At 43.2% G+C, this 21,970-nt stretch overlaps 1 protein-coding gene and 1 long non-coding RNA gene across 2 annotated transcripts in view; both read left to right on the top strand.

Moving 5' to 3' along the window:
* LOC131414023 (butyrophilin subfamily 3 member A3-like) overlaps positions 1-21,970 on the top strand; it is a 72,982-nt gene that overhangs the window by 37,053 nt on the left and 13,959 nt on the right. The gene's annotated exons all lie outside the window — the stretch shown is intronic.
* LOC131414040 (uncharacterized) lies at positions 7,614-12,415 on the top strand. The gene is made up of 2 exons (XR_009222095.1): positions 7,614-9,342; positions 10,809-12,415. It is a non-coding gene; the product is annotated as an uncharacterized LOC131414040 (long non-coding RNA).

Below are 21,970 nucleotides of genomic sequence, written 5' to 3'. Positions count from 1 at the left end.
ATCTCAGCAGCAGTGTTTGCTGGATCTGCAGCTGACCTGTCTCTGCAGGCAGAGAGAGGGGGCTACTGTGCACTCCCCTGCCTGGCCTCTCCTGGTCCAGCCTGTGAGCCAGGCTCGTCTGCTGCTGTGACCCAAGTGTGACAAACTCCAGAGAATAAACATTTCGTATCACTCAACTCTGAGTTCTAGAAGACAGGGGAAGGAGAAGGACAAGGAACATTCTATGTGAGGTAAGTGTGAAGGAAAGCCTTAGAGGGAACAAGAAAACCATATTACTCCTTCCATGTTACACTCTTGGGGAAAATAAACTCTGGGGGGAGGACAGAGACCTCCTGATCTTTGGTGGTGGAATTTGTCAGTTTTCGATGATGGTTCTCAGCTGGCTGTCTCTGTATCTCCTGCTCTCATTGGCTGGCTGTGGTCATCAGGGGCCTATGCAGAAGCAGATTCACCCCATAACTGGCCAGTCTGAGCTGATCTCCTGCTTCCCCAAGGTCAGTGTGGACGGTCAGGGCAGGCCAAGGCAAAGAGGGCAGGGCCTGCTGCACAGCAGAAACTGTTCAGAGGTCAGGCTTCACATGCAGACAGAGCCGGGTTCAACCCTGGCATTGCTGCTCACTAACTGAGTGACTCTGATCCAGTCATTGAACTTCTCTCAGCCTCAGGTTCCTACAAAAGTTGGGATCAGAATACCTCCTTGGCACGTTTGGTGCAATGAGAAGGATAAACAAAAACTCACCCCCTAGGGGTTTTCATGAGCCATGGAAATGCACACAGCCCCTAGAGCAGAGGGAGCACTGAATAACCACAGTGTGTTGTTATTGGGGTCTTAGAGAGAGGGAACAATGAGGATTCTGAAGTGTGATCTTTTCCCAGGAAGGAGCAAAATATGGAGGAATGAATGAGAGATTCTTCCCCTCTTCCTCTGTGATCTTCCTCACTTCAGAGAACTCTCTAGTTTTCATGCAAGAAGGTGATGGGAAGGCCAAGAATTCTCTGTTGAGGGGCAAGTGTGTGTGTGTGTGTGTCTTGGGGGAAGCCTCCACATCTGACTCTCAGAGTTAAGCAGAAGCAGCTTGGGGCCAGGGGAAGATAGTAGTCTAGAAATAAGAAAACCAACTAGCTCTGAGCTTAGACAAGTCCGTTAAAGCATCTTAGCCAAAGAAGTGAAATTCTTTAGGTGATTCAAGGTGATTCTCAGTGAGGGATTTAATGCAGTTCTTCCTCACTCACTACCACCAACTGTGCTCCATTTCCTTCCCTACCTGTGACCCTGACTGTGCCCCAGTGTTCCTAGTTCTGGGACAGCTCCCAGGACTCACTGCACACACAGCCCAAGAAGAGGTCTCCCAGAGGCCCCTTTGCCCAGTAGACCGGGCTGCTGTGTTATGGACGGTACTGATTACTTCTTGATCTTTTGCGGAGAAACTCCAAAGAGAGCTCAGTAAGTTCTGTGCTTCCCTCTCCTCTGTGTATGATTTGGGACCCTCTCAGGTGCCAGTTATCTCATGAGGTTTCTTTGTTCAACTTTAAGCTGGAGAAAAGCCCAGAAAGTGGATGGTGAGTAAACTGGAATTTTTGTTTTTAATTGAAGACTTCATCTTCCTCATTTAATATGTGCCTTTAACCTGATTCTTTCCCCTGAGGCTTTGCTCACTTCTACACAATCTGGATTTCTCCGTATAATCCCAATATCTCTGGCTCACACCTCACGGGTGCCCCAAAGATTTTTAAAACCTGTGTCCAAAGCTGAACTCCATATCCTTCCTGTCAGCCTGCTCCTCCTCCTGTGCACCCTTGATTCCTCAAGGCTGCCACCACACACCCAGGTGGGCTCCTTTCCCTCCTACCCCTCAGGGCAAGTCCTTTCTACTGCTTAGCCCAGGGCCCCTTCTCAGCATGCACCGCCTTCCCCAATTTTCCTCTCTTCTTTTATCACAGATCCCTGGGACTCAGTTTACCACAACCCTTCGCTTCACAGCTTCACCAACAAACCACTCTACCTCTCTGGTTTCTGCTTCCCTTCCTCCAGGAGCTACTGCTGTCCTTTTCCTATTAAGACTTTTAGTTTAAATAAATACCAGGAAACAGACAAGAAATCTGAAAAGCAAGCAGCATAAATAATGCATTGCTTTTTAAAAGTTAATACAATACTGTCCGTAGTCTAGAGTTTCAGAGTACACTTGCTAAAACAGACATCTGACTACATTCCTCTGAGTTCCCAAACTGCCTGTGGCTTCCTATTGCCCTCCGCAGTCTTACTGGGGAGGGAGATGCTATAGAGATTTGTAAATTCTAAAAGAATTTTCAATTTTTTTCGAAAAATCGTCTTAATGTCAAATTTGAATCTACACAAACACAACCTAAGCCAACTCTGTATCACCTGGTTAACATCCTTGTAATCAATTATCACTGAGTGGTTTCAGTTTCCAAGCTCACTGCTATGTTTATAATCCCATCAGTGACAAATGAACTCCCCACTAGCAGATTTTAACTTGTGTGTGTGTGTGTGTGTGAGGAGATCAGCCCTGTGCTAACATCTGCCAATCCTCCTCTTTTTTTTTGCTGAGGAAGACTGGCCCTGGGCTAACATCCATGCCCATCTTCCTCCATTTTATATGGGACGCCGCCACAGCATGGCTTGACAAGCAGTGTGTCGGTGCGCGCCCGGGATCCGAACTGGCGAACCCAGGGCCCCCGCAGCAGAGCGCGTGCACTTAACTGTTTGCGCCACCGGGCCGGCACCAGATTTTAACTTTTAATGTTGTATTTTCAAATTGGTTCCCTCTGGAGATTGAAGATATATTTTCAGATGTATCTAGAAATTAGTTTTTGTCTAAGCAAGTTTTTTACATAACTCAGATGAACAAACACCACCCTAAAAGATAAAATCTAATCCCTGGACATTTTATCCTTGCATTGCAGGCACTCAACAGTCCAGTCCTCCTATTTCTGTCCAACCTCGGACATTCCCTGCCATGTGCCATCCTGCACTGGCCTGATCACACGTCCTGCAGTGCCCCAAACCCATCATTCAGTTTCACCTGTTGTGCCCATTTCCTCTGCCTTTTAACACACCTGCTTGGCCCCTGTTTATCCTACTTACTAAGACAAATGGAGACAGGTTCCTTAACCTCTCTGAACCTATTATCATCACCTAGAAATTGAGGTAATTACACCCTACACTGAGCAGATGTTAAGGAATGAGACAAGGTGTGGAGAGCACCCAGTGCAGAATGTACCACATAGCTGTGATCAGTGAACATTAGCCATTATCCTCATCACCACATCCTTTCCCCACGTCTCTGATGGTGATGCAACCCCCCACCTCAGAGAGAAGATAGAAGGAGGAGGTCCCACACTCCCTGCCCCACCATCTGCACCTGCCCCTCCTGGTCTGTTTCCTCTAGTTTCAACAGAGCACATGTCCTTTCCCCCATCTGAGGCTATTTCTTCACTCTCATCCTGGACCCCTCACTCTCCAGCTTCCCTCTGGGCTGCTCTATTCAGTCCATTCACTCATTCGTTTATTAACTCAATAAAGATCCATGAGCGGCAACAATGTGCCAGTTACTATGCTGGGCGCTGGGGCACAAAAGTGAACAAAACAGATTCCCCATTTTCCAAGAACCTACCTTCTGGTGGAGGGACACACACAAGACAACTAAATAAATAGTAAAATATATGGTGTGGCACATGATGATAAGTGCTCAGGAGATAAATCAATTAGAGTAAGGAACATCGCATCAGAAGTTGCAATTTACAATAGGGTGGTGATGATGTAGGGGAGCAAGTCACAGGACCAACTGGGGGAAAAGCATTTCAAGTAGAGAGAACAGCAGTGCCAAAGCCTAGAGAAAGAAGTATCTGTGGCGTGTTTGAAGAATAGAAAGAGGCTGGTGTGGCTGGAGGACAGGGAGTGACCAGGAGCATCAGAGGGGACAGTAACAGAGGGATTTGGCCTTGAACACCAACATGCTGGCCTTGGCTTTGTCTCTAAGTGACAGGTTTTAAGCAGAGGAGGGACTGAATCCGACTAATGTTTTAAGAATTTACTTCAGCTGCTAAACTGAGACTGGGCTGTGGGGAGGGACGGCGGGATAGAAACCTGAAAGCCCACAGAATGGGAAGTTCAATTTTGGCTCTGTCAAGGTTGAGAGCCTATTAGGTACAAGTGGACATGCAAAGTAGGCAGTTGGATAACCAAGTGTATGGGCCATGCAAGTGGTCAGGGCTAGAGACATAAATTATTCCTTTTGCTTCTCTTTATCTTCATCATTGACCTCACTGTCTTGTTTTCCTTCCTTATATATTAGTTATCTATGGCTGCATAACAAATTACCACCTCCTTAGTAGTTTAAAACAGCAACCAGGGCCGGACCCGTGGCTTAGTGGTTAAGTGTGCATGCTCTGCTACTGGCAGCCCGGGTTCGGATCCCGAGTGCGCACCAATGTACGGCTTCTCCGGCCATGCTGAGGCCGCGACCCACATACAGCAACTACAAGGATGTGCAACTATGACATACAACTATCTACTGGGGCTTTGGGGAAATAAAGTAGGAAAACTGGCAATAGATGTTAGCTCAGACCCAGTCTTCCTCAGCAAAAAGAGGAGGATTATCATGAATGTTAGCTCAGGGCTGATCTTCCTCACAACAAAAATAAAATAGAAAACCAGCAACCATTTATTATTTCACAGTTTCTGTGGGTCAGAAGCCCAGGCACTGCTTAACTTTGTTCCCTGCTCAGAGTTTCACAGGGCTGCAAAGCCAGGCTGTGGTCTCCTCACCTGTAGTCTCTACTGGGGAGGAATCCACTTCCAAGCTCACTCAGGTTGTTGGCAGAATTAATTTCCTTACAGCTGTAGGACTGAGGGCTCTAACTTCTTGCTGGCTGTTGGCTTGAGGATCCTCTCAGCTCCCAGAGGCCACCTTTAGCTCCTTGCTATGTTGGCCTCCCACCATGACAGCTTTCTTCTTTAAATCCAGGAAGGGAGAGAGCCTCTAGAGTGGGCCAGCTGGCAAGACAGATTCTTATACAACAATGTCTTCATGGAAGTGACTGCCCATCACCTTTGCCTATTTTATTGGGTAGAAGCAGGTCACAGGTTCATCCCAGAGTCAAGGAGAATAGATTACCCAAGAGTGTGAGCTACAAGAAGGGTGACCTTGGGTGGCCACATTGGAGTCTTCAGCCACACGACAAGCTAGAACAAGCACAAGCTTCTCCATCTTCACCAGCTCCTTCCTACCCCCTTCCCTGGGCAATATGCTCCTCCTCACTCCTCTCTAGGGCTCTAATTCCACACAATGAAGGTCTCAGCAAAGTGAACACACACGTGGCCTCCACTCTCTTCTCTTCCATGATAACTGCCCTCTCCTCTACCACACCATAGAAATGGTTCCTGCTGGTCACCAATGGCCTCCCAGTCACTAAATCCACATGCATTTCTCTCTCCTTTCTTCATCGACTTCCCTGAGTAGGTCGTCCTCCCTAATTTGGCATCTGCCTCACCAACTCCCAGTGCCCTCTCCTGGTTCTTTCCCTCCTCCTGGGAGCTCCTTCTCAGAATTCTTGCCCCTCTTGCTCCATAACTGCTGGTGGTCCTCAGGCTTCAGTCCTGGGCTCTGTTTTCATACTACACACACTCCCAGCAGGATCCAATCCATTTTCAGGGCTCTACCCTATAAGCTGACCACTGCTCCCCCACCAGCCCCTGGGTTTCTATCTCCAGCCCCACCCACTTCCTCAGCCCAATGCATACTGGACACCCTCCTTTACAGGCCTTGAAGGCATCTCACAGTCAGTGAATCCAAAAATAAACTCCCACCAGCCCTGCCCTCCCTCTTTGTTTGAGTGAATGACACCATCTAAGAATCATTTTCAACTCTTGTCATTCTGCTTCATCTACCACATCTCACTAATAGCCAAGTGCTACTATTTGCACTTCCTTCAAGTTCGTGCTTAGAGCACAGACTCTGGAGCCAGACTGCCTGGACTCCAATCCAGTTCAGCCAGTAACCACCTGTGTGACCTTGGGTGAGTTATTTAACCTCTCTGGACCTCAGCTTCCTCACGTGTAAAATGTGGGAAATGAGAGCATCTACCTCTTAGTGTTGTTAATATGGGTAAGGCGCGCAGCACAAAGCCAAGCTCATAGTAGGTTCTATGTAAGTCTTAGCTGTTATTAATAGTAAAAATCAAATCCACTCCTCTCTTTTCTGACCCCAAGGCCAGGGTCTTGCTTAAAGCCCTCATCATTTCTTTCCTGGAGTGTTACAGCAGCTTCCTACCCGGTGTCCCTGCTTCCTACCCTCTGGCTTTCCAATAAGGACTAGCTACATTTTGCTAACTAAATCAAAGACACAGCTTTCCAGGCATTGGCCACACTTTGCGGATGCAGGACACTGTATTAAGTCTTAGAAAAGAGGAAGGAGAAGATGGGATCAAGTTCCTGACCAGGAGAGTGAGTGGGCCATGGTCACTGAGAAGAGAAGCGTGAATCCGACATAGTTCTGTCCTGTCTCCAGGGCTGTGTCCCATGTAATGGTAATCGTCACATGAGTTTTCAGATATTGATACTTTTCAGATACTGAGGCACAAAGCCATCTAATTTAGGGAGCGAAAAGAGATGAGTAAGGAGCTCCCGGTGGAGTCCAAGTCCATGCTCAGGGACCAAGAAGGGGAAAGAGCAGATTCTATTTCCTCTTGCCTCCCTCTCCCAGGACATATCCTTGTGAGGATCATGATGCTGGATATGAGTAAAGAGGGCACCAAGGAAGGGAAGGGAAGGCAGCCAGGGCACAGAAAAGGCCAAGAAAGGTCTGGATCTGGCCAAGGAGCACTCACCTCTCTTTTTTCTGTTGCAGATTGGAGAAAAGCTTGTTCCTATGCTGGTGACTGGCCATCTCATTCCTAAGGTCTCAGGCCCAGAACTCTGTAAGAAAAGATCTTAGTGCTCTTTTTACGTCTTCCAGCTCCAAATAGTGGCCTGGCTGTGTGAGCCATGGATGGAGGCCCAGGGAAGATCCACGCAGCATGAAGACCAAGTTCTGCCCCATCCCACTTCAGCATCTGCACCTTTTTCCATCAGTTTAGACCTTTTTTTTTTTTTTCTCTTTTGCAGAGCACTCCCCCTCTACTGTCTCCCTTGGATTTTTCTACTCCTCAACATTTTCAGCACCATAGGCCTAAGGGTACAACTAAAAAGCTTCCACTCAAATGACATTCAGTCTCAAGTGGGTCATGTGCATCTTAGAGGAGACCCAGCAACTCTGTCCACCTAAGCACATCTCTCCTCAGAGCAGGGAGACCACTTCATAAACGTTACCCCATGGAGAACTCTAGAAAGGAGGGCTAAAGAAAGTCTTGTAAATTGTTTTTTTTGAATATCTAACATTTATTGAGCAGCTACCGCCATGCCCCAGGCATAGATCTGACAGTTTTACGTATATTCTCCCATTTATTGATCCTCACAACAGCCCTAAGAGGTAGGTGATGTTATTCTGCCCATTTACAATGGAGGAAATTAATCTACAAAAAGAGTAAAAACCTTGCTCCAAATCATACATCCAGGAGGTGGTGACACTGGGACACAAGCCTAGGGAGTCTGGTCCCACATGCCCATGTTCATATGGTGTAGAGTTGGAATAGACCTACTCTGGTCCCTTATGCTTAACATGAAGAAGGCCCAGTAATTTCATGTAAGTTGTTCAAGGTCTCACCGCTGGTTAATTCTGACTCAAGACATGCTGACTCTTCTTCCTTGTCTACCTCCTAAGTAGGGGTATTACTCAGGGTTTCCTGGGTCCCTCTATGTGCTCTTTGGGAAACCTACATATGGAGTACTCCTGTATTTCTATTTCGATCTCTTTCCTAAACTCCACTTCCACCAGCCCCCTAAAATTTGTCTATAAAGATTGTCTCATGGCACTTCAGACCAAGTTAAATTCAACATTCTCCCCACCTCTCCAATACACTCTCACTCTTTCTCCTTCTCTGCTATTTGTATTAATGGCACAATTATCTACTCAATGGCCCGAGCAAGAACTTCAGTCATCCAGGACTCCTCTTGCTTTATCATCCCATTCTAATAGGCTAGCCAATCCTGTCAGTTCTTCCTTCTAAGTAGCCCTTAACTTCATCTTCTACTCTCCCTGCATTGCTCTGCTTCAGACAATCCTTTGTAATGTATTGTTTTTCTCTTATTATGGCCTCATTTATGCAATGTGTGTTTACTAAGTGCTTTGCATATGCTAGACCATAGAGAAAACTAACCAGATGCAGGAATAGAGAATGAAGAAGGAACACTTAATAAAGGAGGGACGTCTGGGAGGGTCCTTCTCAGGAGATGACATTTAAGATAAGACATAATGGATAGGAAGGAATCAAAATATTAAGACACAAGGCTTCCCCTTTTCCAGGCAGAGTAGGCGGCAGATACAAAGATCCCAAGTTGGGAAAGATCCAGAGTGCTTGAGAAACTGAAAGGAGGCCCGTGTGCCTTGAAGGGGCAATGTGAGTGGGCCTAGAGATGACAGGAGATGTGGTGCAAGAGATAAACTAAGATCACATCAAGAAACATGTTCCAGACGATGGTGATGTCTTTGGATTTATTTTAAGTGTGATAGGAAACCATTGTGGACTTCTGAGCTAGGGACTAACATCAGCTGATTTACGTTTTTCTAAGATCACTTTGGCTGCTGCTGTGTTGAGAATAGACTATAGAGAGGCAAGATGGGAAGCAAGGAAGCCAGTTAGGATGCTACAGCAGGATTCCAGGCAAGATATCATGGTGGCTTTGATGAAGATGGTGAAAAGTAGTTGTTGGATTTGGAATATCTTTTGAAGGAAGATTTGAAAAAGACTTACTGACAGGTCCATTTGATAGGTCCTGCTTGAGTTTTTGGCCCAAGCACCTGGGTGGAATTATAGGGAATTTCTAGGAGGAAATTAATAGTTCTCTTTTAGACCGGAGTCAAGTAGGCAACTGGATGTATCCATCTGGAGTGCCTGGAAGACACTGGAGCTGGAGACTTGGGAGTTATGTATGCACATTTGGTATTTAAAATCCTGTGATTGGATGAAATTCCTTAGGGAGAGTGTTCAGAGAGAAAAGAACACAAGATCAAAATACATTCAGAGGTTGGGAAAAGGAAGATGCAGCAAAGGAGACTGAGAAAAGTAACCAGTGGAACAAGAAGAAAATCCCAGGAGGGTATATATGCCAGAATCTGTGGAAAGAAACTATATCAAGAAGGAGGAAATGTTTATGTCAAATGTTACTGAGAATTGGAATAAGTTGGGAACTGACAATTGAAGATTGGATTTGACAAAATGAAGGTGAGTGCTGAGCTTCATGGAAAACAAATATGAAATTAGAGACACAGTGAGGATAGGCTGGTTTTACTGCATGGCCAGGCAGGGAAGTACTGATCCTGCGAAGAGGGGCTTGGCTCTGTGGTGTGGGCTCCAGATGAACCACCAAAGAGATAGTTTGAGCTTTAGAGACTGACTCATAAGCATACTTAAGAGAAAAGCAATCAATTATAAAGGATCCTGTGAGACAAATACAGGGCAGATTTGAGGGCTTTTGGAAGGAAGAACTGACAGGATTTTGTAGACTTTCTCTTTGAAGTGATATTATTTGCTTCTTGGTTTGTCTCAAGATTGAGTTCCTTGACAGGACAGGGACTGTATGTTACCATCTGTGAGTCCTCAGTATCCAGCACATAGGAAAACTGTCCACAGAAACAGCCTTGTAAAAGGACCTGATTTCATTTATGGCTTGTATGGTCAGGGTAGGCTAACTGTTATAAGAAACAACCCCATCGTCTAATTAGTTAAACATAATAAATTGTATTTTTTCATCTCTTCAGAGTTCAGGACGGATCATATGGGGACGTGAGAGCTCTGCTCCACACAGATTTTCTAGGGCATCACTCTGCTCTGCATTCAGACAGCAGATAGAGGAAAAGGGGTAGAAATACTGTGCAGAAAGTTTGTCATGGGCCAGGCCTGGAAGAGGCCAACTCTCCTCCTGGGTACCCAAGAGAGGCTGAGAAATGTCGTCTTGCTGTGTTGCCAGGAAAACAGGGACTAGTGTTTGGTGAACACATAAGAGTTTCTCCCACATAATTCTTCTAAGCTATAAGATTCTGGGAAAGTCTGTTAACAATGGGTATTGATTAGATCAGGGATCCTACACAGTTGGCCAAAATGCCCTGGTCAAATAGCCCCTGTGCATGATCCCCTGGGGCCTCAGGTTGGCAGAGAGGGGCGACTGAAGGCTCTCTGCAGGACCTTCTCCATTCCTTCACTCTGCAGACATTAGTAAGCACCAGTTGGGAGCCAGGGACTGACAGTGCTAGACAGTGAGAATGCAGTGATGAACACACACAGTCTCTACTTTCTCAGGTCCTAGTTTAGTAGAGGAGAGAAACATGAAACAAACAATAACAGTGCAGTGATGACACGTGAGGGATTTGTACAAAATGCTGTGGGAGAGGAGAGGATAGGGTGGGAAGGGGGGATTCCTGATTAGACACCCCTGTTCCAGGCACCTGGGACCCCTGGATTTCAGGAATTTGGATGATCTTCTCGTAAAAGTTTCTAAGCTGTCCCGGTGGCTCTTTGAAACCTGTCCTTGAGGACATCTGGGGAGGTTCTTATCACTCTAGCTGTTTTGAGGAGGAAGAAATGGGACTTCGTGGGTGAGGGTCAGCTTCTTTTCCCCTCTTTCCTGTCACTGAGGGCCCTGGGATGCCAGAGTTGACCTGGCTCTCTCTTGTCTTGTGCTCTTTCTGCAGCTAACGTGACTCTGGACCCAGACACTGCCAACTTTGAATGCTTTCTGTCTGAAGATCGCTGAAGTGTGGGGAGGAAAAACACACAGAATGATCTCCCTAAAACACCTGGAAAATTTTTTCCTGACCCTTATGTGCTGGCCCACGAGTCCTCCTTTTCAGGGAGACGTTAGTGGGAGGGAGAAGTGGGCGACAGGACTTATTGGGAGCTTGGGGTTTGTGAGGAAGACACAGAATGGACGTGGGGAATCACAGAGTCATCTCAAAATGGATTCTGGGCCGTAGAACTGTATGCTAATAAGTATCAGGCCCTCACGTCCCCTGGGATCCTCCTCCTCCTGAGCAAGCCACCCAGACAGGTGGGGATTTTCTTGGACTATGAGGCTGGGGATATCTCCTTCTATAGTGTGGCTGATGGGTCCCACATCTACACCTTCCTCCAGATCTCTTTCTCTGGGCCCATCTGGCCTTTCTTATTCTTCTGGTTCTATCACACGACCCCTCTGACCACCTTCCTCTGAGGCCATCAGTCCCCAGACTTTCTCTCAGTTGAACCTCCAGGGGAGAACTGGGCACGGAGTTGAGGAGCTGCTTCTAGGGACAACTGTCCCAGAGCTCCACCAGAGCCAGCTGTGTAGGTGGAGCACTTCTGACCTTTGCTCTCAGAGCTGCAGCCATTCTTGCCCATTTCTCCATGGGACTGGACATAGCAGGGGACAGTTTATATGCTCCAGGGCTAAACAGTACAGAGGGCCAGAAGGACAATCCAGCCCTACCAAGTCTTGTTAAGAAGTGTGTCTGGTGTTGCCACCCCAGCTGGAAACTGAAAAAGGAACCTCAAGAGACAAGAAATACTGATGGAAACAGTAAAGACTAGTGGCCTGGACAGTGATCTCTGACCTTGATCTCCTGGATCCTCATAAAGAAAAGAAAGGCCAAGGCCCACAAGCAGTGGTTGTCTTGAATGCAGGAAGCTAGATCTGGAAGGGGCTTTGCTGTTTTCATAGTCTTTTCATTCAAGGACTTTATTTCATTTTGACCACATGCAACCCTGAGAGATACTAAATAAACAGCACAGAGGAAAGTATCTTCTCCAGATCACCCTGCTGTTCCGGGACTTGATGCTACATTCAACATTCTTACACCTGATGCCACATCCTACCACCTCTGAAAATCCAGTCATTCCTTGTCAAGAAATTTCAGGGACCCTTTCAATGACATCTTTCACTCCAGATTTTTCAAGATTTCTTTTCTGGTTTGTGAATTCATTTACTGCTCCTTTCCCTGAATAACTTCCTACCTTTAAAATATTTTACTTCATCAACAGTTAAGTACATATTCTTTAACTTTTTTCTAGGGTTATACAAATACACACACACACACACATACACACACAGTTTTTCTAATGAAAATCGGACCTTCTATCTATATTGTTCCATGACATGCTTCTTTTCAAAAACTAAACATTAGACGCTAATCTTATACTATTCATAATTGAGATGGTTTTCTTTCTTTGCTGTACAAATAATGCTTCTATAACATCTTTGCATGTAAATTGTATTGCATAGCTCTGTTTACTTCCACAGAATAAATTTCCAAATGGCATTGGTTATCAGGATAAATTCTTGAAAGTGCACTTGCTGTGCAAATGGACTGGAAATTTTATTAAGTATATGCACACACCTATCTATTTCCTGCAGGAAAGAAGTCTCTGCATCCATTTCGGTATCGATCACGATCATCTAAGTTTAACGGTAGAGGCCCACCCTTCAGTTTTGCATTGCTTTAGCATCAGTCCCAGACATCTCACTCTCCTCAAAAGAAAACTCCAACGTATCGGCTCTGAGAAGGAGGACCAAATCTATTTTTTACTTAACATACATTTTTACAGCTTATTCTGCATGAAGCACTGTTGTAAGAATATTGCCTGAATTATCTCGTTTCATCCTCACAACAGCAACGCCAAAAGGCAGATGCTATTATTATCCTTATTTTACAGATACGAAAACTAAGGCACAGAGAGAATGAGTAGCTGGCCCAAGGTCACACAGCTAGTAAAGCTCACCCTGGCAACCTGGCTTCAGAGTCTATGGTTTAACTATTTCCTTATGCTACCTCTCCTCACCAATTTTAAGTTCAGTGCCTGATGCCTACTAGATGGTAGGATCTCAATTAAAATTTGCTAAATTAATGAATTTTTACTGCCCCATTTCATATACATTTCTCTCCCAGGGTTTCATTTAAGGTCTGAATGAGAAGTCGACCTTGGGCCCTATTTCCTTGGAAACTATAAAGTTAAGAGATACAAAGTGTTGTACCCAGAAACCCCTTATCTGAAGTTCAGCATCTGGGTGGGAAATCAAGGCTGCTTTTCTGTGTCAAAGTAACTTGAATCCTCCAGTGAAGAATGGAATGGATCCTTCTTATTGATATGATTTCCAGCAGCAAAGCTTTTGATAAACTTTGAGTTTTTTTATTTTTATTTTTTAATTATTTTATTGAGGGTATATTGCCTTATAACATTGTGTAAAGTTTTTCAGGTGTGCATTATTATATTTTAGTTTCTGTGTAGATTGCATCGTTTTCACCACCAATAGTCTAGTTTTTATTTGTCACCATACATATGTGTCCTTTACCCCTTTCACTCTCCCCACTACCTTCCCCTCTGGTAACCACCTATCTGTTCTCCTTATCTATGTGTTTGTTTCTCTTCCACATATGAGTGAAATCATAGGGTATCTATCTTTCTCTGTTTGACTTATTTTGCATGGCATAATACCCTTAAGGTCCATCCATGGTTTTGCAAATGGCATGATTTTGTCTTTTTTTTATGGCTGAGTAGTGTTCCATTGTATATCTATACCACATCTTCTTTATCCATTTGTCCCTTGAAGGCCACCTAGATTGCTTCTGAGTCTTGGCTATTGTGAATAACGCTGCAACAAACATAGGGGTGCATATATCTTTACTCATTCATGTTTTCACATTCTTTGGAATAAAAACCTAGCAGTGGAATAGCTGGATCATATGTCAGTTGTATTCTTAATTTTTTGAGGAATCTCCATACTGTTTTCCACAGTGGCTGCAACCAGTTTGCTCTCCCACTAAGAGTGTATGAGAGTTCCCTGCTCTCCACATCCTGTCCAACACTTGCTAATTCTTGTCTTGTTAATTATAGCCATTCTGATAGGCATGAGATAATATCTTTCCATTTCTTTGTGTCTTCTATTTCTTTCAACAGTGTTTTATAGTTTTCAGTAAAACTATAAACACTAGATTACACTATACAGATTTCACCTCTTTGGTTAAGTTTATTCCCAGGTATTTTACTCTTTTTGTTGCGATTGTAAGTGGGATTGTATTCTTAATTTCTTTTTCTGTTACTTCGTTTTTAGTGTATAGAAACACAACTGATTTTTGTATGTTGATTTGTATCCTACAACTTTACTGTGTTCGTTTATTATTTCTAAAAGTGTTTTGGTGGGTTCTTTAGGGTTTTCTATATATAAAATCATGCCATCTGCAAATAGTGACAGTTTCAATTCATCCTTTCCAATTTGGATCCCTTTTATTTCTTTTTCTTGCCTGATTACTCTGGCTAGGACTTCTAATATTATGTTAAATAGAATGGTGAAAGTGGGCTTCCTTGTCTGGTGCCTGTTCTTAGAGTGATAGGTTTCAGTTGTTCTCCTTTCAAAATTATATTAGGTGCGGGTTTGTCATATGTGGCCTTTATTATGTTGAGGTACTTTACTTATATACCCATTTTATTCAAAGTTTTTACCATAAATGGATGCTGTATCTTGTCAAATTCTTTCTCTCCATCTATTGAGATGATCATGTGATTTTTATTTTCATTTTGTTAATGTGGTGTATCACATTGATTGATTTGTGGATGTCGAATCATCCCTGCATCCCTGGAATAAATCCCACTTGATCATGGTGTATGATCATCTTAATATATTATTGTAATCAATTTGCTAGTGTTTTGTTGAGGATTTTTGCATCGATGTTCCTCAGTGATATTGGCCAGTAATTTTCTTTTTTTGTGTTGTCCTTGTCTGGTTTTGGTATCAGGGTAATGTTGGCTTTGTAGAATGAGTCAGGAAGCTTCCCCTCCTCTTCAATATTTTGGAAGAACTTGAGAAGGATAGGTATTAAGTCTTCTTTGAATGTTTGGTAGGATTCACCAGGGAAGCCATCTGGTCCTGGACTTTTATTTTTGGGGAGGTTTTTGATTACTGTTTCAATCTCCTTACTGGTGATTGGTCTACTCAAATTCTCTAATTCTTCGTGATTCAGTTTTGGAAGATTCTATAATTCTAAGAATTTATCTGTTTCTTCAGGATTGTCCAATTTGTTGGCATATAGCTTTTCATAGTGTTCTCTTATAATCATTTGTATTCTGATGTGTCCATTGTAATTTCTCCTCTTTCATTTCTGATTTTATTTATTTGAGCCTTCTCTCTTGTTTTCTTGGTGAGACTAGCTAAAGGCTTGTCAATTTTGTTCATCTTTTTGAAGAAGCAGCTCTTAGTTTCATTGATCCTTTCTATTGCTTTTTTAGTCTCTATTTCATTCATTTCTGCTGATTTTGATTATTTCCTCCCTTCTACTGATTTTGGGATTTGTTTGTTATTCTTTTTCCAGTTCCTTTAGGTGCACTGTTAGACTGTTTATTTGAGATTTTTCTTGTTAGTTGAGGTAGGCCTGTATTGCTGTAAACTTCCCTCTTAGTACTGCTTTTGCTGTATCCTATAAATTTTGGCATGTTGTATTTTCATTTTCATTTGTCTGTAGGTATTTGCTTTTAGTTTGTGAGGAGATCAGCTCTGTGCTAACATCTGCCAATCCTCCTCTTTTTTTTTTTTTTTTTTTGCTGAGGAAGACTGGCCCTGGGCTAACATCTGTGCCCATCTTCCTCCACTTTATATGGGATGCCGCCACAGCATGGATTGCCAAGCAGTGCGTCGGTGCACGCCCAGGATCCGAACCGGTGAACCCCGGGCCACCGCAGCAGAGCGTGCACACCCAACTGCTTGCACCACTGGGCCAGCACCTGTCTGTAGGTATTTTTTGATTTTTCCTTTGATTTCTTCATTGACTCAATTGTTAGTCAGCTGCATTTTGTTTAACCTCCACATATTGTGGCTTTTCCTATTTTCTTCCTGTAGTTGATTTCTAGTTTATACTGTAGGGGTCACAAAAGATGCTTGGTATTATTTCAATCTTCTTAAATTTATTGAGACTTGTCTTGTGGCCTAATATGTGATCTATCCTGGAGAATGTTCCATGTGCTTTTGAAAAGAACGTGTATTCTGTGGTTTTTGGATAGAATGTTCTGTATATATCTATTAAGTCAAACTGGTCTAATGCGTCATTTAAGGCCAATGTTTCCATACTGATTTTCTGTTTGGATGATCTACCCATTGATGTAAATGGAGCGTTAAAGTCCCCTATTATTGTGTTACTGTCTATTTCACCTTTTATGTCTGTTAATAATTGTTTTATATATTTAGGGGCTCCTACATTGGGTGCATATATATTTACCAGTGTTATACCTTCTTGTTGGATTGTTCCCTTGATCATTATGCAGTGCCCTTCTTTGTCTCTTGTTACAGTTTTTGTTTTAAAACCTGTATTTTGTCTGATAAAAGTATTGCTACCCCAGCTTTCTTTTCATTGCCATTTGCATGGAGTATCTTTTTCCATCCCTTCACTTTCAGTTTGTGAGCGTATTTAGGTCTGAAGTGTGTCTCTTGTATGCAGCATATATATATGGGTCTTGTTTTTTTAATCCAATCAACTACCCTATGCCTCTTGATTGGAGCATTTAGTCCATCGACATTTAAAGGAGCTATTCATAAGAATGTACTTATTGCCATTCCATTACTTTTTGCTGGGTGTTTTAGTAGTTCTTCTCGGTTCCTTTCTTCTTTTCTTGAATTCTTCCCTTGTGGCTTGATGGCTTTCTTTAGTATTATGTTTCGGTTCCTTTCTCTTATTTTTTGTGTATTTATTGTAGGTTTCTAGTTTGTGATTACTGTAAGGTTTGCATATAATAATGTACATGTATAGCAATCTATATTAAATTGATAGTCTCTTTAATTTGACTTCTTGCTAAAATCTCTACTATTTTACTCCCCTCCTCCCACATTTTATGTTCTTAAGATCATATCTAAGCTTTTTGATGTGTGTACACATATATCCATTACCTTCTTATGGAAATAGATAATTTTAGTACTTTTGTCTTTTGCGCTTCATATTAGCTTCGTAGGTGTTAGATCTACTTTTATTGTATATTTGCCTTTACCAGTGATTTTAATGTTTTTTTTTTTTTTGGCAATTTTCTTATTTCTACTTGTGGTCTTTTCTTTTCCACTTAAATAAGTCCTTTTAGCATTTCTTGTAAAGCTTGTTTCTCGTTGATAAGCTCCTTTACATTGTGCTTGTCTGGGAAACTCTTTATCTCTCCTTCTATTCCTAATGATAACCTTTCCAGGTAGAGTATTCTTGGCTGTAGGTTTTTCCTCAGTGCTTTAAATATATCATGTCACTTCCTTCTAGCCTGTAAGATTTCTGCTGAATAGTCAGCTGACAGCCTTATGGGGTTTCCTTTGTATGTAACTTGTTGCCTTTCTCTTACGGCTTTCAGGATTCTCTTTTTATCTCTAATTCTTGACATTTTATTTATAACCTGTCTTGGAGTTGGTCTTTTTGGGTTTATCTTGTTTGGTGCTCTCTGTGCTTCTTGTACCTGGATGTCTGTTTCCTTCCTTAAGTTAGGAAAGTTTTAAGCTATTATTTCTTCAAATATATTCTCCACCCCTTTGTCTCTCTCTTGTCCTTCTCGGACACCTATAACATGGATGTTAGTGCACTTGATGTTGTCCCAGAGGTCCCTTATACTGTCCTCATTCTTTTTAATTCTTTTTCCTCTTATCTGTTCAGCTTGGGTGATTTCCTTTAGTCTTTTGTCCAGCTCGCTGATCCATTTTCTGTATCGTCTACTCTGCTACTGAGTCCCTCTAGTGAATTTCTCATTTCCAGTATTATATTCTTCATTTCTGATTGGTTCTTTTGCTATTTTCCAATTCTTTGTTGAAGTTCTCACTGAGTTCATCCATTCTTCTCCCAAGATCAGTGAGCTTCCTTATGACTGTTTGTTTGAACTCTTTGTCAGGTAGATTGTTTATTTGTGTTTTGTTTAGTTCTTTTTCTCGGATTTTGTCCTGTTCCTTTACTTGGAAAATATTCCTTTGTCTCTTCATTTTGCCTCTTTCTCTGTGCTTAAATCTGTGTATTAGGTAGGACAGCTACATCTCACAATCTTGGAGAGTTGGCTTTATGTAAAAGATGCCTTACGAGGCCCAGCAATGTGCTTCCCACTTGTCACCAATTCCAAATGTTCCAGGAGTGTCCCCTGTGTGGCCATGTGTTTCCTTCTGTTGTGGCAGGGTTGGTCTTGCTGCAGGTGCCTGGGGAGGTTAGGCTGTCCCCTTGGCCAGCTTCTTGTAATGCTCAGCTGCATAAGGACACTGTGGTCCTTTCAGTCACTTTATTTGATTTGGGGAACCCCAGCACAGTTGGCTCCAAGGTCTAATAGCATATTCCTGTTGCAGTTTTTCTGTTAAGTGAGTAGGCCCCCAGCATGGCTGTTTGCTAGACTCAGGGGCTTACAATTGCTGCAGGCCTCTGGCCTGAAAAGCTATTGTCATCTTTCTCAGGGTCGCAGCTGAGTGGGGCCGCCCCCAGGCATGGTAGTACTCAATTGTTTCAGGCTTTGAAAGATGGGGCTGTGGGAGATCCAGATTTAGCCATCGTAAAATAAATCTCTTTACCTTGACTGTTTTCTCTGAGGGACATTTGACCTCTCGCACTAACTGTCTAAAAAATTTGACATGGTGGCTCCTTTCTGGAACAGATCATCTATCATGATGGCTGTAAAGATAATGTAAGATAAATGTAAAATAGAAAAGGCACCAACAAGCCCATCTTATCAGAAGTTCTGTCTCTCTGGTCACATTCTCTGGATGGCCCTGCAAGGAGTTGCCAGACAAACATTTACATTTATAAGGGAAATCTCCATTTGTAAAGCTATCTCCCTCTCTGTTTTGGGAAGAGGGGGGATGGCCTCATTTCTAGAGACTTATCAATGTGAAAGGTGAGGCCTTAAATCTGCATAATAACCTGACTCTTGTTTACAGTGCTTTAGTGGTAATCTCCTGTAACTGACTCCCCCCACCTCAAACATTCTCCTTTGTACTTGGCTGAACATGGTATTTAAGACGAGATTTTCTGCTATTGTGTTGAGAAACATAGTGTCCCTGCTTTCTCCCATGTATACATGTTATTAAACTTGGTACTATTTTCTCCTGCTAACCTGTCTTGTTAATTATTTGGCCAGCCATAAAAACCTTAAAGAAGAGGGCAGAGGGAGATTCTCCCTCTTCCCCCCACAGGGCCAATCACCTATGTGGCAGTTTGGGAAGCACAAGTCTGCTATAGCTGACAGATCCCACTCCCTGCAGGCCTACACACCACGTCAACAAAGTGTTGCCCTGTGGACATGCCTTGACCCACTGAAGTGGACCCAGTCATCCCACTGCAGAGACTCCACACACTCCAGCAAAACAGGCCTGCCCCTCATGCATGCCTTACCCCACAGAGGCAGACCTACTCCCCCGCTTGCAGAAGTTCCGGGCACTGTGCATATGTAGGCTCACAAGTTGCCTAAGGGCTTGCTGTTGGGTGGGGCCAGGCCCTAGTGTGGGCTGCCTGCCCTGGCTGAGCTACATTAAATTGGTGCTCTAGTGGGTGGGGCAGACCCCTGTGCTAACAGGCCAGGGGAAGGACTCCAATGGCATCTGCCAACACTTGTGTCAGCACGCCTGTACTAGGTCACAATAATGGCTACCACCAATGTCTCAGTGTCTGAAGAGATCTTACCTGTCACCAACATGCACCCAGAGACTATCAGGTGAGTCTCTTTTCACCAAAAGACTGTGCAACTTTCTTTCTGGTGTTTTTAGGTTGCTTTCTGAAATGGGTGCATTTGTGCATGTGCCTTTTAAGAGCAGGCTTTTCTTCCCTTTTGTCTGATAGCTTCTCTGGGGATATTTCCAGTTCTTGTTAATAGCCAGCAAGACCAGGTATTATGACACTTGTCTCAGTTGTGCTGAGTCTAAAAACTGCTGTGGGAGATCAAGATTTGGCCACCCTGGAATATATCTCTTTACCTTGATTGTTTGCTCTGACAGACATTTGACCTCCCCACTAACTGCCTAAAGAATTTGACATAGTAACTCCTTCCTGGAACAGATCTTCTATCTGATGGCTGTAATATAATGTAAAATAGATGTTACAATAGGAAAGGCACCAACAAGCGCATCTTATCAGAAGTTCTGTCTCTCTGGCCACATTCTCTGGATGGCCCTGCAAGGAGTTGCCAGACAAACATTTACATTTATAAGGGAAATCTCCATTTGTAAAGGTATCTCCCTCTCTGTATTGGGAAGGGGGGGATGACCTCATTTCTAGAAACTTATCAATGTGGAAAGTGAGGCCTTAAATCTGCATAATAACCTTACTCTTGTTTACAGTGCTTTAGTAGTAATCTCCTGTAACTGACTCCCCCCACCCCCAACATCCTCCTTGGTCAGTGGCTGCACATGGTATTTAAGAAGAGAATTTCTGCTATTGTGTTGAGAAACGCAGTGTCCCTGGTTTCTCCCATATATATATGTTATTAAACTTGATATTATTTTCTCCTGCTAACCTGTCTTGTTAATTATTTGGCCAGCCATAAGAACCTTAAGGGAAAGGGCAAAGGGGTATTCTCCCTCTTCCCCCGCACTGCTTATTGTGGTAATGCTCCCCTGCTCAGATCCCCTACTCCTCCAGGGAAGGCTTCACAACCTAAGGTTACTTCGGACAGTTGTGCAGCCTCACAGCTAGAGGCTGGCTTTTTTCTCTCCAGAAAGGAATTTCTGCCACTTCCACCACAGTCAGCACCGACTCTTGTTGTCGTTTTTTTTTAAATCCAATTTTCAGTTCTCTCTTAGAGGTGATTGTTCCAGGAGTAGCTGTAAATTCATTGTGTCCATGGAAGGAGGTGAGTTCAGAGTCTGCCTATGCCACTATCTTGACACTGTCATGCAACTTACTTGAGAAGGCATCAAATAGATAAACAAAGAAAGAAGGATGAATAGGGGATGAACAGAAGGATTAATTATAAGGGATGAACAGAAGGATTAATTATAATAAGGAAAATATAGTAAAATGTTCACTGTAGAATCTAGATAGTAGGTGTCGGGGGAAGAGAGAGAATCTCCCTCTGCCCTTTCCCTTAAGGTTCTTCTGGCTGGCCAAATAATCAACAAGACAGGTTAGCAGGAGAAAATAATACCAAGTTTAATAACATGTATACATGGGAGAAAGCAGGGACACTGCGTTTCTCAACACAATAGCAGAAATTCTCATCTTAAATATCATTTTCAGCCAATGACAAAGGAGGATTTTGGGGGTGGGGGAGTCAATTACAGGAGATTACCATTAAAGCACAGTAAACAAGAGTAAGGTTTATTACACAGATTTAAGTCATCACCTTCCACATTGATAAGTCACTAGAAATGAGCTCATCCCCCTCTCTTCTCCAAACAGAGAGGGAGATACCTTTACAAATGGAGATTTCCCTTATAAATGTAAATGTCTGTCTGGCAACTCCTTGCAGGGCCATCCAAAGAATGTGGCCAGAGACAGGACTCCCGATAAGATGGGCTTGTTGGTGCCTTTTCTATTGTAACCTCTATCCTAAATTATCTTTTATAGCAGTCATGATAATAACCCCTTCCTAAAACAGATTTTTTTTGGTTTTAAATTCTTTAGGCAGTTTGGGAGGGGAAACTCAAATATTTTTCCTGAGCTCTCGGAGTCCTTATTGTCTTCAGCTCGAAATAATCCGCATACCAGAGTGGTGCTTCCTGGGGCAGCTTGCCCTGAGCACCATCATAGGTATATTTGGTGTTCATTGAAAATGTCTTTCAACTTTGCTATATGTTTAAAAAGTTTCATGGTAAACTTTTGTTAGTTGGGGGTGGGGAAAGGAAAATTGTATTTTGCTGCTGATAACAGAGACCAGAAGTACCACGGGTTTGAACAAAACA

Source organism: Diceros bicornis, chromosome 14 (assembly GCF_020826845.1).
Source record: "Diceros bicornis minor isolate mBicDic1 chromosome 14, mDicBic1.mat.cur, whole genome shotgun sequence".
Classification (NCBI taxonomy): domain Eukaryota; kingdom Metazoa; phylum Chordata; class Mammalia; order Perissodactyla; family Rhinocerotidae; genus Diceros; species Diceros bicornis.
Note: the sequence above shows the minus strand (reverse complement) of the source record. Positions and strands in the feature narration are given on the sequence as shown.